Genomic DNA, 14,954 nt, shown 5'->3' on the forward strand with positions numbered 1-14,954 from the left:
AATAGAGCCTTCCTTGACTGTAGCTGATCCTTCAGATCTATTTGCCTTTCTTGAATAGGGGTAGTTTCATGCAAATAGGTAAATATAATTGTGCTTATTTCAACCTATCTTACACTTTATTTATTGTTTAGGAACTGCAATGTGGTGGAGTATTCTTACTTAGGACAAAAGACTCCAAAATATTTATTTAATGTAACTCATCTGAGCATAAGTAGTCTTCCTTTTTTTTTAAGGATGTATCCAATCTTTTTTAGATTTCCACATTTGCGTGAGTTTCCTGTTTAGAAGATCTAACTTTTCGGATAATGTGGAATTATGTGAAGTTGATATATGTATTTATGTATTTATAGAAAATGATGCTTGCTTTTATTAAATGGAGTTGGAGCTTGTTTCACACAAAATTCTTGGAAGTCATGGATGACCTAAAATTTGACTAGAACCTAATGTTCTAGTTGAACTGAAATCAGTTATTTTGCTGACATAATGCAAATAAATATTGAATTTGAACTCAATTAGAAATGTTTTCCTGGAACTTCAAATGCCTTGTTTGTTTTCTTTCACAATCCTGAAAAAGATACCTTAAATGGTACACCCCATATTAAAGGGTAAATAGGATGTATTCTCTGACTAAACTGAGATGCACTGATAATTTTAACTGGGTTTGTCTGTCTAGAAATTACATCTTTGCCAAATAGCATGACTGAATAGCAAACCTCCTTCTCTCTGTTCCCTTTTGAAACATTAATTAGTGTTTGAACTCCGTTAAGTTCATACATAACTATTTCAATTTATCCTTTCTATTTAGACAGATAAGGATAGGGAAAAACACTGTTTTATATACCTGTTCAGCATGCAAAGGACAGTTAAACAAATGAACAAGTAATATGTTCATAAAAATATTTAAATAAAAAAGGAGTCATGAAGAATAAGATACCAGTGATGCGTTGAGAGGCTACCTGGAACAGAGGCTAGACAGTGCTAAAGGAATAAAGTAGGTGTTTATTAAAAGGCCTTCAAAGGACACACCTTGGGCAGTACAAGAACCTGGCCAAGACTCCACCCAAGATGGACCCTGGGTCACACCTTTTCACACTTTTATAAATTTTGTTCCATTTACATATTGGGGTTAATTGTCCAATTACAGCTTCAGGTCATGAAGTCCCATCCTCTCAAATTGTTCTCCTCAGTTCCTTGTTGTTTGTACTTTTTGGGCCTGAAGCTGCAATGGTGTCCTTGGTTCTCAGGCTGGAAAAGGATTGTTTTGTCTCACTAAACTGTGAAGAGAACGTGCTAACACTTTATATGAGGTTCACAGTTATACACTAATGCAGTGCAGAATCTGGAAAATATGAAAGCTAAAACTTAAGGCATCACCAGGTCAAATATCCAAATGCATTGCAGAAACAGGTATCACAAACTGCCTTTACAAAACCCAAGTGCAGATGCCCGTAGTGTAGACACCAAGATATGAGAACATCATTTAGATACTCATTATAGCCAATGGAAAGAAATAGACATTTATAAAGCAGTGCTTATCTCAAATTTGATAGAGATGTTTAAACTACTAAACACTACTGGTGTTTCTGGATGTGTAAGAGTTTTTAGCTGTTTGAGTTAGATTATGATATAGCTGCCTACATGATGTCTGGACTCATAACTGTCACCCCCTAAAGCACAGAGAATGAAATTACTTTGTTTTAAGGGGATTTTTTTTTTAATTAATCAATTTTCATCTTGTAACTTCCTTGCACATACATGGCATTTTGTTGGTGTAGTCTGGTTTGATTTAGAAACTTGTTTAACTTGTTGCATAGTTCATCTACACAATACAATATACTTGCATCATTGCTTTAAAATGAACATGTATGTGCTTAAATAATTTAGCATTAGATCATTGCTTCTCTGTTAGAGTTATGTTTCATAGCCAATTAAAAATCAAAATGGAAAAGTGTACATATATTCAGAGTGGCACATGGGGGGGCTACATTAATTGAGCTAATTTGTGTCTGAAATACTAGGTTAATCATATTTGTTATGCTTGTAATGCTTGTAAATCAGAAAATTATTGCTTAATTGTAAATTACATATTGATTAAAGCTCATGTGTGATTTCAAAGGAATTTTTTAATATTTAATTTGCATAGTATGCCATTCTACTGTTCATTTCTTTGAGACTTTGGAGTGAGTTTTTCCAACAGATGCTTACAGCATGCTTAGAAGTTCTTGAGTGATTTTTTTTGATTATGCTTTATATATTCTTTTACTGGTTTTCTTTCAAATGTTTTCACAAGTTTTTTACAAAATTACAAAAACTGGTACTTTTTAGTTCCAGTGTGTGAAAATAAATAAAAGCCTTCATAAACATCTACTATTTTAGAATCAGCTAGAAATTAAAATTATGACAGCTTTGAAACAAATGGTCTACTTTCAGGTTGACAGGAAGAAAGTCCATATTGCTACTCTTTTAAAAATTATGAAACTCACTGTTAAATGCAAATTCATTTTTCAATGTCATGCTGGTGACTTATGTTGGAAATAGGTTTGGTTTTCAAAGTGTACATTCATCTTAAACAACGCTAGATTACATAACCCTAAAGTCTGAATGCTATGTTCTTTTTTCATTGTGGTTAAAAAAATCACTAGGTTTTTGATAAAACGTATTTTATCTTTTCACAAAGCTGTAAGTTTTACTAGTGGCAATTTAAGCCTGATTGAAGAATAGGCTAAAGAAGACACACCCACCTCACCCCATTTTTATATGGAAAGTTTTTACTTAACAGCCAAAAATACAATAGAAATGTTACTGATAAATAATCTAAGGGCAACTGTCAGCCCATAAAATATATCATCGACAAAAACTAAATTCTGAGCCAAATTCAGTCTTCTAATGTAGGAATGAAATCTCTGATGGTATATCATTTAAGATAATTATTATCATGCTCAAAGTGAATGTGAGTATTTTTCTCAGATTATGTATTAGGAATTCCATTGATTTAATACTGTGGTGTTCTTAATTAAAAATTTATGTAATGATACAATACTATCCGCAGAACCTAATCAGGGAAAATCCATAACAATGTTGTCCTAATAAGAGCATGTCAGTAGTAGACAGAGACTTAATGGAGGCATTGAGATTGTGGTGTGCCAGGGAGTTTGAAAGAATGTGTTTTGTGATTGTGCTGGAAAAAACAGACTGTTGGGAACACAGCATCATGGAAGACATTGCTTGAGAGCAGTCAATATGATAACAAACATTGACTAAAATATATATAAATCTTTTTGTCTTACAATGAAATGAAAAAGTTCTTGAAGACATTACTTATAGCTGGCCATGATAACATGTAGCTTTGTGCCTGAGTTTTAGCCACTCTTAGTTTTTGTCTTCCAGTTTCAGAAACATTTGCTGTTACAGTTTTTATCATTACAACTTGAGGTAACCTCTGGTAGGACCTGTAGGGCAGATCAGGGATTGGTGACAAGTGGAAATGTGAACATCTCCTTAATTGAGTGGTAACACTCCAACTTGGTAATATTTCTGCATATTGTCTGGATATTTATTGAGATGTTAGTAAATTAGTATTCTGAGTCACTTCTTTAAAATGATACTGCCCCAGTACGCTTACAAGTGTTGTATTTTTGTTAAAAGAAAACAACTTTTTTTTTTAAATAAATCATTATCAACTTGAGTTTAACTTCATAACTTATCTTTAACTGTGTCATATTTATCCTTCAATTGTTTTTCTAGAAGTGATGTTGCTTTTAAAAAAATCAAACCTTTTCATAGGACTTATAAGTGTTCCTTTTTTTGACCTTTACTTTGATAATTCAAAGGAAGATTGAAAAAGGATTAGAAATGCACAGAAAGTAAATTAAAAATATTTTTAAAAAAACCTGTCATCTTTGTTAGATATGTAAAAACACTATTACAAATCAGTCACAAAAAATACTTGCTTGTAGAACTAGTGTTTAATGAACAATGTTATCTCTTATTGAATAATTAGTTTAAAATCTGCATCTTGCAATATTTTGGAAAAAGTAGACCTCCTCTAGTCACATCATTCTCAGATTTTCTGCTTAGCATAGTTGTATGATCCAACTGAGTTAGTAAGGTTCTGAACTGGCATGAAATTAAATGGGGAAAGTACTTTGTATATCTTCACCTTTTGTGAAAGGTTCCTGGTTTGGAAATTGGAATAGCACATCAATGAAATTTGTTCTAATTTTATATTTGGCAATTTCCAATGCATTGCTGGTTTAATTTTTACTGTTAGTACTGATTTTGTTACATTTATGTAAATTTCATAGTGAGGCCGTGCTTAAAATAAGCTATTTCAATTCCAATGAAATTTTAAATCTATTTGAAATACCTCCTATTTAAATTTTAAATAAGACTTTATTAAAATACATTATTTGTGTTGTCATTGTTAGATTCTTAATCATTGTGCATTTTACTTTTATTTATAATGAGTGTATACATAGATACAGGTAGTTATGAATAAACATACATATCTTTTTTGAGAGCTCTAGATTTAATTTCTGAATGGCTTCTCTAAGTGCTAACACTTTTTTTAAAAAAACTTTTGTTGATAAAAAGAGATTTAAAAAACTCTAGACATCTGTAAAAAAGTATTTTTATTCTTACATGGAATTTGTGTGGGCATCTCATAGTGAACGTAATATAAGCAGTGAGAAATCCATTCTTTCTAGAGAAAAAGAAAAAAAAATTTCATGAGTATTTAACATACATTCCAAAATAATTGCAGATGCCAACTTCCTTTGGCATTATTCAACTTCTCTTCAGACTAGTATAACAGTTGTTTTGAAAGTTACAAGTATTAATCTGTAAATGTAGAAGGATTTAGGAAGTTTTCTTACATAGTTCCATCAGTATCTGTCTATCCACAGTAAGGTGAACTTTGCTTCTGATTTGTCTGGATGGTGTATTTATGGATGACCTATAAAGCTTGTAGGTTTTTTATACCAGTGTACTCAGACTTGAATTAAAACATGCATATTAACCTTCCAAATGCACTCTGAAGTTTTAACAATACATGAAAATTTTAGTGGAATACACTGAAGATTTATTGCAAGAGGAGAAGCTCAAGTCAAGAAGATGCAAGTGCAGCATGACCTATGCATGTACTTGATCCTATTTATCCTATAGATAAATACCAGGTCTTACAGAATTCTCTCTGCAAGATCCAAGGAATACCACAGTACTTCACACATGCATGTTTTTAGAGACTTTCTGCCCCTTAACAGAACTTCATGTGTTAAGTGCTGTAAACACCTGCCTCACCAACCTAACAACAATGGTAGAAGATTTTACTCACTATTTTGGGGGTTTGTGTCTTCACTTATGACCTTCTCATCAGCCAAAAGTGAAACCTTTCTTCATGCCTTGGAAGCTCTCAGAATCCATGCTCTATATCTGCAAAATGATTTTCTTCCCAGACTGGCAGGATAAGGTATCCTTCAGTGTTTGAGTTCTTCCTCTCTGAATCCTTACTTTAAAGCAGCAGAAGAAGTAGCACTGTAATTTTGGGCAGTGTAATACAAACATGAGGCAAAATGGTTAAGAGATGAGAAGACTTCCTAAAGAAGTGGATTTTAAAAATGATTTTTAAAAGGAATTTGAAGAACACTTTTGCTTGGATAAGAAAAAGGAAGGCTTAGTCAGTGAGCATGTGAGTGAGGAATGTGTTTATGTGTATTCATTTTAAAATTTGGCTATCTTAACCAGCAACTGCCACAAATCTATTAATTAACTGGTTTTTGTTATTTCTGAGGACAATCCAGGTTGTAAGGAGTAGGACTCAATTGCCAAATTTCATCACAGTTGTATAATAGTGTTCAATAGAGTCTAAACCAAGATTTTTTTGTGTATGTGATCATATTGAGGTATTTGGAATCAAATAAGCCTTCGTACCAACCACTGAGCCACTAATCTCCATCAGGAAAAAGAACAAGTTATTTTTAGATGGATGTCCTAACCAATATGTCAGTATGACACCCAGGCTGAATTGATGCCTAATAACTATTATTAGCTGTTCCCTGTGTCCCATAGTCACTACATGGGTACTCAGCAGTCAAGAGCAGGTCTCTGTGCAACCCTTCAGAGCACATGCTGCCTCTTGACCAGCTGGGACTTAGCAAAGGTAGAAGAGAGGACAGTTCTCTTATGGGATAGGATAGTGAAAGAGAAGGAATTAGGGAAGAAGGGCAGAACTTAAAGTAATTGCAACAAAAAGGGAGAAGAAGAGCATTTTGCAGGAGAAAATTCTCATACACTCTTTCTGGAGATACCTGAGCTTTGCTCGTTTTGCTGCCCACAGAAAATCCTGGTTGTTTCATCACAAAAGGTCTAGCACTTTCTTTATGCTGTATCTCTATTAGAAAGTCAGTCACATAAATAACAAATGTAGTTTTCCTTTTTTCTTCCTAGATAGATCTATTTCTATGGATATATATGTATATTCATAACCTGTGTTGCCTTTCTGAGCTTCTGTAATGCAACTCAGCAGCCAGTGTCCTTATGGCACAGCTGGGCTGTAATAAATGGGGCAGTCCAATCCTCCTAAGGCTACTTGCTCTAAACTACTTTACTGAAGTAAAAAACCCTGCATTGTAAGTGTAGAGAAAAGAGTAATGAAATGTAGATTTGACTACTGTCAAAAGTGCCATTGGTAGATTCACTCTCAGCAGTGCCTCTCATGAAGAAAACCAAAAAATATGGGTTTATTAAATAGCTATAAACTTGTAGTTTTGTTTATGTTATTAACTTCTTCCAGTCCTCAAGAACTTCTGGCACATTTTTGTTAAAACCAGATTTTGCTTTTCCCTCTTGTTTTTTGGTGCGTTGCTGTGTGAAAAGATGGGTAATCCAGTCCTCCTAAATTACTTGGGATTATTACATAGTGTTGGTAGACCTCAGAAACTACTGAAATACTTTATGGCTTCCTGGATACTATAACTTCCACTTGAAATGTGAGATCTCTTTCAGAAAGGTATGAAAGATATTTATATCTTTCTAAAGATTTAAAAATGTAGGTAATCTTCCATATCTATCAACAGTTGGTACTAATAGGTTGTTTATTATCATTATTTAGAAATAAAGAAATGTGACTTTAACATGAATAGTCAAGTAATAGTTTTCTACCAGTGGATTCCTAAATTCTTTTTTCAGCTAAATTAAACAGCTGTCTGCTCTAAAGTATCTCGTGCCTTATAGATACTTACAGTTGGCTAGCAAGTTATCTCTTAACCCTTTGTTATATAAATGAACTGGATTATAGTTTTAATATATCAATTTGAGAGGTACATTTTAGCTGTGTGAGGCTCAGATGAGTTATACTGAGAAAGATGGGCCCATCTGTTTGATTGATATTTCCCATTGTATCAAGGCTGAGGTCATCTGAAAAAATTAATCTCTGATTTACAATGGAAGTAATAAATTGGGGACAATAAAAGTTCTTCAGACAACCTACATGGTGTGACAATTTTCCACTTAGAGTTTTCAAGATCTGTGTATTTAAACAGTTTTAATCCATGTAATGTAGAGTATTGATTTTGTATGGTGCTTGAAAATGTCATGCAAGATTAAATCTTATAGCAATCTAAGTGTACTATGACAATGCAAGCTAATGTTATTAGCCAAACTTGTTGTAGCATAAAAAATGGTATCAAGTTTAGTTGACAAGACTTATAAGTGAATGAATTATGCTACCATTTCTTAATTATTTACTCCTCCACCTTTCTAGAATTTATACTTGCTTGTTGTCAGCCAACCCATAGTTTCTCAGGTTTGATCTTCATAAACATGAATGCAACATTAGGATTTTGCCATTTTCTTGATCTTGTAGAGTATCCCTAGATTTGTTAAAACTCAGAGTTAATTTTTCAGTGAATTCCTTCTGCTTTAATTGCTCTCCACTGGCTTTTACACTTTTGGGGTATAAATGATCTCTCTGGATTTTAATAAAATATCTTCCTTTCTCCCAAAATGAGATTTGCTAAATGCTTATTCTTTCTCAATTACATTTAAAGAATTGGTTGCTATTTTCTTAAGCCCTAATGGTTGTGGATTTTTTTAACACCTTTTAGATTTCTCTTATTTATATGCTTTTTTGTGGCATGCTGATCCTGGGTGGACACCAGGCGCCCACCATGTTATCGCTCCCCTCCTCAATTGTACAGGGCAGAGAAAAAGATAATGACAGATAAAGATAAGGGCAGGGAGACATCACTCACCAAACACCATCATGGACAAAACAGGCAAATTTAATTCATTTTCAGTCAAAATCAGAGTAAGATAATGAAAAAAAACCCCAACAACCTAAATCTAAAACACCGTCTCTCAACCCCCATGTCTTTCTGGGTTTTACTGTACTTCCAAATCCTGCGCCTCTTCTGTACCAGCACCACAGGGGGATGAGAAGCAGGGGCTGCAGTCATTTGTCACACATTGTCTCTCCTGCTCCTTCCTCCTCAGAGAACACTCTTCATGCTCTTCCTCTGCTCCACTGTGAGATCCATCCCATGGGAGACAGGCCTCCATGAACTCTCTCATGTTGAGTCCTTCCCATGGGCTGCAGTTCCTCACGAGCTACCCCAGCATGGGTCTGTTCTGTGGGCTGCAGCCCCTCAGGAGCACACTGCTCCAGCATGGCTCCCCATGGTGTCACACGGCCTGCTGAACAACCTGCTGCAGCCTGGGCTCCTCTGTCTGTGGGGCCACAGGTCCTGCCAGGAGCCTGCTCCAGCCTGGTCATAGCATTCCTCAGGCATCAACTGGGCCACAGGTCCTGCCAGGAGCCTGCTCCAGCCTGGTCATAGCATTCCTCAGGCATCAACTGGGCCACAGGTCCTGCCAGGAGCCTGCTCCAGCCTGGCCTCCAGTCTGGTCATAGCATTCTTCAGGCATCAACCAGCTCTGGTGCAGGGTCCTCCATGGGCTGCTCTGTTTTCACTCCTTTAGCACCTCCTCCTCCTCCTCCTTCTTCACTGACCTGGGTGTCTGCACAGTTGTTCCTCTCCCGTGTTCTCACTCCTGTCTTTGGCTGCCAGTGCTGTTTGCAATAATTTTCCCTCCTTCTTGGATACCTTCTCCTAGAGGCAGAGCCACAGCTGGTGCTGGGCTTGGCCTTGGCCAGCAGCAGGTCTGTCCCCAGTGGAGCTGTTTTGTCTCCACTAGGTGTAAGGGCAGCTTAAGCATTTTCTCCCAGAAACCACACCTGTAGCCCCTCTTCTACCCAAACCTTGCCATACAGATCCAGCACACTTTTTTTGCTAAAAACTTTCACTTTAGGGATCTGGCTGGTGTATGGCAGAGACTGCACTTGTAGCATTACCAACAGACCTTAGTTTTCTGCTTAGAAGTCAAATATGAAGTGTTTACACCATGTTAATGAACACATCCAGCTTTTACATGCTATCCATTTTGATCCATAGCCTACAGATATTCCTTAAAAATATGGGGATGGGGGCTCCTGAAATTAAATGAAGCAATGGCAGAAAAAGCTCTGATTTAACCAAAATCCCGTTTACAACATCTCAGGTTTTGTTAGCAGACGTTATGTTTTGGGAATGTAGTTATACTTTCAGCTGGTTTTTAAGTGCCATGGCACAGTAATACCAAAAGGATTACACTCTCTTATTCTCTTTGTTTACTTGGTAAGGAATTTATGGCCTTCAGACATGGATGTGTCATTAGTATAAGGGATATCACTGTAAATGTTGAATTTTGAACTGATTTATTGCCAGGCTCCTTAGCTTGGCTATGCTGTAATTCTGCTAGAGGTGGAGCAAATTATGCCTGATTGCTTCATAAGATGAGTGTCCAGCAGTGAAGAAATCACTTGTGGTCCAGATTTGCACTGTCTGGATGCTGCTCCACCTCTCTGACCCAAGACATTTTTTTTCCTCTACTATTTCATGATAATTTTTTGATTGGTGTTTTTTTACTTGTCAAAGGCACAATTTATTTAAAATCTGGCAAATTGAGAAGAAAGAGAGGCCTCATTTTACTGAAAATAACATTCTTTCTTTAAAGTAGCAGAATACTGTGTTTAAGTATTCAGGGTTGAGGTTTTTTTCAGCTTAGATATCTGTGATTTATATATTAGCAAATTATTTAAATTAAAGTGATTAAAATTGGATTAATAGGTCTTCTAAGGTATAATGGTGGCTGAATCATTCCATTGAAAAGGCAAGAAAATCTCAAAACCTGTAACAATTTATCCGATGAACTTATAAGGTATTGCCTTACTTAACATGCTTACTGCAAGTGACTGCTTACATTTTAGATCTCATATAATCATTTTCATAATTTTCCACTTGAGAGTAAGGCAAATAATACTCAGTAAGCACTTATTAGACTGAAAATGGTGAGTCGAATTTATTTTATTATACAGATGACAGTTTCAGAGATATGAAATATTAGAAAAAAACATTTAATGCCTGATATAAAAGAACAATGCTGTTCTGAAACATGTACCAGCACAGAACTCGCATTTCATTATTTCAGTATTTAAAAATTAAGAATGATATTGTTACATACTGCCTCTAAATGATACTCCAGAGTACCTACAGAACACTGTGTTCAATATTTTTTTCAATAAAGCAGGAATCTGCCTTGATTTTTCCGCCTAATTAATTTGTGTATATCAAAATGTTATCTTCGGAGTAGGCAAATTAGAAGTATACAATTGATTCCTGTTAGAATATAAATGTTCTTTGAAACATACTCAAGTTTTTAATTCTATTACCAAATGTATTACATAAATGTTTAAAACTAACCCTCTGTGTTGAAGATGAGTCCTGAGAGCCATTGAAGATTGAATTCTTTGGGGCTTGTTGGAAATTAAACCTCTGTAATTTTAATTGTGTAAACTTTTACATTAAAATTACTTCTGTTTCAAGAAGGTGAATCTCTTTAGTCTTTCTTAATGACTGTTTGAGATGATGAGGGTTTGACAGTACCTTTTATTGAGAGTTTTAGTGTTGCAATCTAATTTTTGCAGAGTACAGCAAGCTCAACTAATTTAATAAGGATTTTAGAAAGGGATTCTTTTTTGTAAGTTCTGTTTTTGAACAGTGTGTTTATAGCCACAAAAAATGCCACATGTGCATAGCATTTTTGACTGCATGATGCATCTGTAGTCAATTTTTTTCTCCCATTAATGTCCTCTCTTAGTGAGCTAAATGATTAGACGCTGATTATGATACTCATTCCTATTTCAAAATCTTTTCTAAGCACAAACTATGTGGTTCTAATCAAAAAGATATTTCATTAGTTTTAGAATTTTTAAATTATTCTTTTAGAAGTGGGAGCACTGACAATATAATAATTTTAAAATCTAATTGCTTTCACCTGTTAAAATAAGTAAAATACATGGTGGTGGAAAATATGTGTGCCTAAGAATGGAAAATAGTTGCACATATACCCTGAAGTATAGGACTTCCCTTTTCCCTTTTTTTTCCTTTTTTTTTTCTGTCTGAGGGAAGTGTCTGTCTATTTTGTACAGCTATGTCCTCTCAAAAGTCTGTGTGGCTTTTGAAAGCCAACGATTCTGCAATGTACAATATTTCAGGCGAGCAGCTACTGCCGAGTAATGAGGCATGGGAGCAGCTGGTATTGGTTTATTTCAGAAGCTTTGTGTCTGATTCTATTAGCCTACCTACAGCTAGAACTGCTCTTACCACTGTGATCTAAACATTGAACAAGTAATTCGTAATTTTAAAATAGTTAAGTGATCATTTTTTGTATTTTTTTTGAAGTTCATTGTGTGAAGCTAATCAATGGTGAAGTAAATTGTGAGTATGCTACTAAAAACTAAGGCAATTCTTAACTAAGCAAAAGAACATGAACTTTTCTAGAAAGAAAAGATGAATGTTTGTCACTGAACCCTACTGAATCTAAACAAAGAAAAAGATTACCTAATAGTCTTGCAATGCATTTGAAGTACAGTCTGCTATTTGTTTGGGGAGTTGAATGGAATATATGTCTTAAAATATTTCAACAGCAGAAGGGGTGTTTTCCAGTGTATAGACCTTAACATTACTAAATTACTGTATCTTTTCTCCCTAGTTAAGACTTATTATTATACTGTAAGGCAAAATAATTGAAGCTTTTTTTACTTGCCTGTGATGCATTTTAGAGCTAATTTGTACTAATGATGAATTGCCTTGTAGGGAGTTTTATTCTGGTTTATTATTATTTATATATTTTCTGCCCAGTTTGTGTTAGTTAAGTGAATAATAACACTGTCATTAAAACTTAATTCACATTTTAATTACAAAGACTTAGTGACAGAGAGCTGACTTAGAGAGACAGTCAAATTTCAAAAAAAAAATTGATCCCACACAAACCAAGTAATTAAAAACGAGAGTTGAAAATAGTATACTTTCCTTTTGCTTAAAAGAAAATATATTTTTGTTAAGCCAATTTCATAATTGTCCTCTTTAGGTTATGGGTGCTTGTTTGTTGTCACTAGTGGACACTGAATAGATACAATAGAGTTGACCTAAAATTTTTGAGACATTAGCAGAACATGAAAGTGATACTTTTCCTTAAGCTGGAAGACACTATAACTGGTGCTGTTTTTTAAATTACTATTTTCTATGGCATGCTTGCATATGAAAACAGTAGGTTTGAAGGGGGAGATAATCCTTACTGTTCTCTGTCCATAACCCTTTGAACTTAGGATAATAAACTATTTCAAATATCGAATATGTGAAATTAGCAATATTTTTGCTTATTGTTGGTAAAAAGTAACAAAATGCCTTTTCCAACTTGATTAAGCAGGGCAGTTACTTGTACTTTAATTTAGTTTACAGAGTATAACAAAACCTCCAGTACACAGAAAATCAGTGATTGTCAACACTTTCTGTTCAAGTAGTGAGTAATTTCTGCTCAGTAGAGTAATTGCAGAGAATTTTTTTCAGCTTACTGTACTCAACCAGCTTCCAGAGCTTAAATTCCTCTGTATGATGTGCTGCTTGTGGTCTTAGTGACCTCTAGTTTAAAGTCCTCAGCCCTAAGTGTGGTCATCCAGTGTTGATTGGTTTTGGCCTCATTCCACTGTAGGTGGTTTCAATAAATTCTCTCAGGCTTTATGACAAAAATTGTTCATAAAGTAATTGGGAGATTTCCTCAGAGCACTCTACATCAAAGGATGCTTAATTGTCCCAGCCATGCAAGAAGAAAAACAAGATGTGAAGTGCTCAGTTTAATTAGGGCACAACTTTATTAACTCAACTGGGAGCACTACCCAGCAATAAATGCAGGTCATTGTTCTTCCTTGATCACTCGTGGTTTTGGAGAACTGCTGTTTGCTTTCTTTTGCCAGTTCCAGTGATGGGACCTCATGGTTCTTCCCTTGTACAAGGATAAGTTAGGGAATATGTGAAATAGGGATTTGTTCCTTTGATATCACATACAGAATGTCACATAGCTTTCCCTTGATGTCCAGTGACTTTCTCATAACTCCTTATTTAAGACAAGTATTCAGGGAAAAAAACCTATTCAGGAAAAAAAAAATCAACTAAGACTATTTTGAAAAGGATATTCATGTGGTAAAGGAAAGAAATGAAATGTTATTTTAAGTGCATAAAGATGGGCATCAAAAATGCTCCCATGTGTCTGTGCTGTTTTCCTCAGCACATCTTAAAAGCAGTACTTTTCTGCTGGTTCCTTAAGACATTCTATAAGCAATTTAAGTGATTTTGTACATGACAGATGTAGCTAAGCTCCAGTGCAAGGCAAGGCTGTGCTTTGCATTACATAGAGCAATGCTGTGTATGAGCTGAGTTTCTCCAGCCATGGAGAAGGAGGTGGCTGATATTTCTGGGAAGAAAGCAACTGCTTTGGAACCCTCAAGTGATAAAAAGGGCCTGTATGGAAATTGAGTTTTCAACTTCTCAGGTTGGCTCATATTAAATTTCTTATCAGATTTTAGTACCTCCTTAAAGAGGAAAGAATTTGTCTACAATTAGTCAAGATCTTCTAACACAAAAAAACCAAATTTTACCTCTTCTTACAAAGGATACAAAAAATAAATCCCAATACTTTCTGAGCCCTTTAAGAAGACAAAGTACACCCTCTGATGTGGTACAGTTGTGCCCTTAACATGCAAGGAACTTTCCACATTCTACTTTTAATAAACAATCAAAATTTTATAGCAAACATTTTTTATAAACCCACAGTTTCTAATTAAAAGTTTGTTTTGTGGAAGGAACTCCAGGTGGTATAATTAATGAAATATATTTTAATGATAAATCTTCCTTGTCCTATTTTTTCTTAATAACAAAAGATGTCCTATGCATTTGAGACGCTCCCTATGGGTTGTATATAAGAGCTTGGTTAATTAGCTAATCAACTTACCCACCTTACCTTTTTAAATGTGTCCTGTTTCACAGGTGTAATCTCAAATTTTATTTGGGATAGAGAAGACAAATAAAGCATTTAGTTCTAACCCTAGCCTGCATAGAAGAGAAGGTTTTGAGCTGTCCTTTGAATGTCAGTTTCTTAAGGGGCACATCAGTCATGGTTCTCAGCCTCTGGCCAGACTGCTCGACCTTCAAGCTATCCCTGTGTCTTGTCCATTCCAAAGCAGAATAGCCTAGATGCTGTAGCATGACTAAAATATTGTTACCTCTCAGTGTTTCTGAAAAATACCCCCACTTTCAGGCTCTTCAGACTTCCCTTTCCTACTTGTGATTTATTTGGGTTTCTCTTCAGTTTTTTTTAAAGTAGCAGTGAATACATGGGTTTTATAGGACCGGTTTTCTGTCTTTTCCTTTACCTGATTTTGGCTCTATAGTTCCAATAGTTTTGAATATTTTATTCTAATATGGGGTGAGCAGTGACCAAATTTACAACTGTTCCATGTTTTCTTTTATACATTCTGTCTAAAAAGATTTTTGGTTCCTGTTCTGGGTGTTTGACTTTAAATA

At 35.0% G+C, this 14,954-nt stretch overlaps 1 protein-coding gene across 7 annotated transcripts in view; it reads left to right on the top strand.

The window, feature by feature from the left end:
* Nucleotides 1-14,954, top strand: part of FOXP2 (forkhead box P2) — a 405,984-nt gene that overhangs the window by 163,595 nt on the left and 227,435 nt on the right. The gene's annotated exons all lie outside the window — the stretch shown is intronic.

This window comes from Agelaius phoeniceus, chromosome 5, assembly GCF_051311805.1.
Source record: "Agelaius phoeniceus isolate bAgePho1 chromosome 5, bAgePho1.hap1, whole genome shotgun sequence".
Taxonomy (NCBI): Eukaryota; Metazoa; Chordata; class Aves; order Passeriformes; family Icteridae; genus Agelaius; species Agelaius phoeniceus.